This window comes from Schistosoma mansoni (genome assembly GCF_000237925.1).
Source record: "Schistosoma mansoni, WGS project CABG00000000 data, chromosome 2 unplaced supercontig 0407, strain Puerto Rico, whole genome shotgun sequence".
NCBI lineage: Eukaryota > Metazoa > Platyhelminthes > Trematoda > Strigeidida > Schistosomatidae > Schistosoma > Schistosoma mansoni.
The window spans coordinates 5,475-10,474 of record NW_017386005.1 but is presented as its reverse complement, the minus strand read 5'-3'; positions in this window follow the sequence as shown (position 1 = coordinate 10,474).

The following is a 5,000-nucleotide window of genomic DNA, read 5'->3' as shown; positions in this document are numbered from 1 at the left end:
CTTGGCTTAAAAAATATGAAAAATCAAACTACCCCTGGTAGCAACGGCATAACAACCGAAATGATAAAGCAAGGAGGTTATAAACTAACTGACATGCTACTCAATATAATGAACAAGATATGGAAAAACCCATGCACTATGCCAGACCACTGGCTAGATGCAGAGGTGATAAGCATATACAAAAATAAAGGACTAAGATCAGACCCTAATAACTACAGAAGTATTTTCTTACTGGACACAATACGTAAGCTATTTGCAGGCATAGTCTGCAATAGGCTTGTTCAACAAACAGATAATTACCTTCCAATAACTCAATTCGGATTTAGAAAAAACTTATCTACAATTCACGCAATCACAACGTTAAGACACCTAATTCAAACCTCAATAGACACAAACTGCACTATAGTCCTAACCTTCGTTGACTTAACTAAAGCCTTCGATACCATTCCTAAACAATTAATAATAGACACCTTAGCTAAAATATGCCCATCAAACAATATAAATTCCTGTATAACTAAACTATTAGACAATCCTAAGGGACATCTAAGAAATACTGAACTAAATTTCACAATGCATAGGGGAGTTAGACAGGGTAGTAAAGAAGGTCCGGCCATCTTTAACTTAGTATTCCAAAACATATTGGAACATACAATAGATAAAACTTTAAAAGGAGTCACCCTAAGGGATCAGCATAATAAAACTTGGGCAATTAAGCATCTAGAATATGCTGATGACTTATGCTTAATCACTAATACAACGGAAGAGGCTACCAAAGCCCTAAACCACCTACAGCAATACTTAACCAGTATTGGTATGGAAATATCGATCTCCAAAACTAAATATATGATAATAAATAAGAAAGGTAACTCAGCAAATGTCAAAATAGGCAACAAGGATATAGAAGAAGTAGAATCCTTCCACTATCTTGGTTCAACCATAAATAACAAAGGAACTCCGGATAGTGCTATCACCTATAACATAGAAAAGGCAAAAAATGCAAAAATTAAAATTAAACCAATACTAAAATCTAAAGAACTTAGCCTTGATACCAAAATGAAGCTGGTGCATTCTTCAATAATCCCCATTCTTACATACGGTCTAGAATCCATAGTACTAAGAAAACAGGATTGGTCTAGACTAGAAGCGGTGTTAAATACAGTAAGACGTATAATTTTAGGTATAAATGATAGAAAACAACCTACTGTTGAACAACTTAGACTTAAAATAAACTTACCAAACTTAGCCAATAAAATCATGCAAAATAGACTAAACTTGTGGTATATGGCACATAAAAGACCAAATAACCTAATGGTGAGGTCTTTAAATAGCAACTTTGAAAACCAGTGCAACAATAGGAAGGCTCATACTAGAAACTGGCTAAGACAACTGCTTCAAGACATTAAGGAAATGGGCGAACGCCTTCCTAGTAACTGGATAAACCAACCCAACAAGGTTAAAATAAATACTCACCAAGAGTATTTCCCCAAAATTATAGGAAAACGCCAAATGAAGCATGTATGTCAAAATGCAAACTGTAACAGAATGTTTGCTACAATTAAAGAAATGAACAGACACCTTAGAAATGATCACCAAAATAAAACTAACAGTGAGTCCCTATATAGCTGTCCCCTATCTGACTGTAATAAGATGTATAAGACGTTGGGTTGGTTAATTAGACACATGCAATCATGCCACCCACAATGTAACCTAGCTAAAGCTGAACCAAAAACCAAAGTTAATAAAATTGACTCCAAGAAGGATCAAAATAAATGTCCATACCCAGGCTGCAACAAAACTTTACCGACTAAGAAAGGTATAATTAATCACTGCTATGTAGTACATAGGTGGTCAGCAATCACCGGACAGGAAGTAAAACCAAAGACAAAAATAATGCAAAAACAACTATTGCGCCCCGGTAGTTGTGCCGTGCTTCGATGTAGCCTCTTCTCCAGAAGGGCCTACTAGGCTTCACCAACTAGTTTGGCTGGAAGGGGCACCACAGGGATGGGAGGCTTAATCCGACTCACACGTCCTCGTCGTGCCTCCTGGATCATGGGACTGATTCCATGAACTAACGTGAGCGGTAACCCGGGTGGTGGAGATCGGGCTAATCACCCACTCTACCTATACCCACCCCTTGATTACGAAAGCTACAAAGAGACATTGCACAATTATACCTGGAATAAAAAAAGACAAAAAAATGCCCAAAATTACCAAAAACTTAAATTTGGTTTATGGAATGTCCGGGGTTGTTCACAAGAAAACAAACTCCAAGAGATTGTAGAGCAAATAGTTGAATACAAGTACCACATAGCAGTGATAACGGAAACTAGGATGGTCTCCAAAACCATCGAAATAGATAACAGTGCAACTCTATACAACTGCAACCCAAACATCAACGACTACCGGAACACCGGTGTCGGCTTCGTCGTTAGTAACCACTCAATGGTTACCGTCACTGACTTTAAAGAAATAGACGGTAGGATAGCCACCATTAAAATACGTAGTTTAGCCACTAGCCAAACTATTAACCTTATTGGCTGCTATGCCCCAACTGAGTCTTCTAGTGAAGATATCAGTAAAGACAAATTCTATCTTAAACTCAAAAATACAATAAAACAACTCAAATCAAATAAACTTCCAATACTAGTTCTAGGCGACTTCAACTGTAGGCTGGGCCAGGACCTTCACACTTACTACCCTAATATCGTAGGAAAAGCAAACAATCTTGAACCGGAAACGTCTGCGAATGGCATAAGACTAATAAACTTATGCGAAACATTGAGTCTGCGAGTAATGAACACGTTCATTACTAAACCAGCTCACAAGACTCACACATGGGTACATCCAAAAACCCAAACCGGACATATAATAGACCTAGTACTAACAGAAAATAACTCTAGAATAATGGTTAGTGACATTCACAATAGTCGCTCAATGGAAGCGAATACCGATCATTACATGGTCACAACCATACTTAGACTAAAATATCTAAATAATAATAAGATTCCTAACACTAATAGCAAACGTAAACAAAGGCAACGTAAGGCTATACACGCCTTGAATCCAGAATACCCAAATATACTAAATAACTTACTCCAAAATAACCATAATCTCAACCAAATCGAAAAGACTATGATACAAGCGGCTCATAAAGCTGCAATCCCTTATAAGTCGGCTACCAAGAGATGGCAACACAACATAGGTAATCTCTTAAAGGAAGAGATTAAACATAGAAAACAACTAAGACTAAACTGGCTAAACAATCCTACAACCACTAATAAAAATCTATATATGCAGGCTAGTAAAATAGTTAAAAACAAGGTTAAATTAGCCAAAGACCAATATATCAAAGACAGAATAAGTGAGATGAACTCATACTTTAAGAAACATGACTTACACTTAGCATATAAAATGCTAGATGATATATTGGCTACTATACGGAACCACTCATACAAGGCTAAGAGAACAAATCAAGTTAAAGATAGTGATCTTCAATATCACTATCAAAACCTATTTAATGCTAAATTAAACCTAAATAATATCCAAGTCCCTTTAAAAACTACCCAAGATCCTGAACTAACACTAGATGAAATAAAACTTGGCTTAAAAGATATGAAAAATCAAACTACCCCTGGTAGCAACGGCATAACAACCGAAATGATAAAGCAAGGAGGTTATAAACTAACTGACATGCTACTCAATATAATGAACAAGATATGGAAAAACCCATGCACTATGCCAGACCACTGGCTAGATGCAGAGGTGATAAGCATATACAAAAATAAAGGACTAAGATCAGACCCTAATAACTACAGAAGTATTTTCTTACTGGACACAATACGTAAGCTATTTGCAGGCATAGTCTGCAATAGGCTTGTTCAACAAACAGATAATTACCTTCCAATAACTCAATTCGGATTTAGAAAAAACTTATCTACAATTCACGCAATCACAACGTTAAGACACCTAATTCAAACCTCAATAGACACAAACTGCACTATAGTCCTAACCTTCGTTGACTTAACTAAAGCCTTCGATACCATTCCTAAACAATTAATAATAGACACCTTAGCTAAAATATGCCCATCAAACAATATAAATTCCTGTATAACTAAACTATTAGACAATCCTAAGGGACATCTAAGAAATACTGAACTAAATTTCACAATGCATAGGGGAGTTAGACAGGGTAGTAAAGAAGGTCCGGCCATCTTTAACTTAGTATTCCAAAACATATTGGAACATACAATAGATAAAACTTTAAAAGGAGTCACCCTAAGGGATCAGCATAATAAAACTTGGGCAATTAAGCATCTAGAATATGCTGATGACTTATGCTTAATCACTAATACAACGGAAGAGGCTACCAAAGCCCTAAACCACCTACAGCAATACTTAACCAGTATTGGTATGGAAATATCGATCTCCAAAACTAAATATATGATAATAAATAAGAAAGGTAACTCAGCAAATGTCAAAATAGGCAACAAGGATATAGAAGAAGTAGAATCCTTCCACTATCTTGGTTCAACCATAAATAACAAAGGAACTCCGGATAGTGCTATCACCTATAACATAGAAAAGGCAAAAAATGCAAAAATTAAAATTAAACCAATACTAAAATCTAAAGAACTTAGCCTTGATACCAAAATGAAGCTGGTGCATTCTTCAATAATCCCCATTCTTACATACGGTCTAGAATCCATAGTACTAAGAAAACAGGATTGGTCTAGACTAGAAGCGGTGTTAAATACAGTAAGACGTATAATTTTAGGTATAAATGATAGAAAACAACCTACTGTTGAACAACTTAGACTTAAAATAAACTTACCAAACTTAGCCAATAAAATCATGCAAAATAGACTAAACTTGTGGTATATGGCACATAAAAGACCAATTAACCTAATGGTGAGGTCTTTAAATAGCAACTTTGCAAACGTGGAGAGAACAATAGGAAGGCTCATACTAGAAACTGGCTAAGACAACTGCTTCAAGAC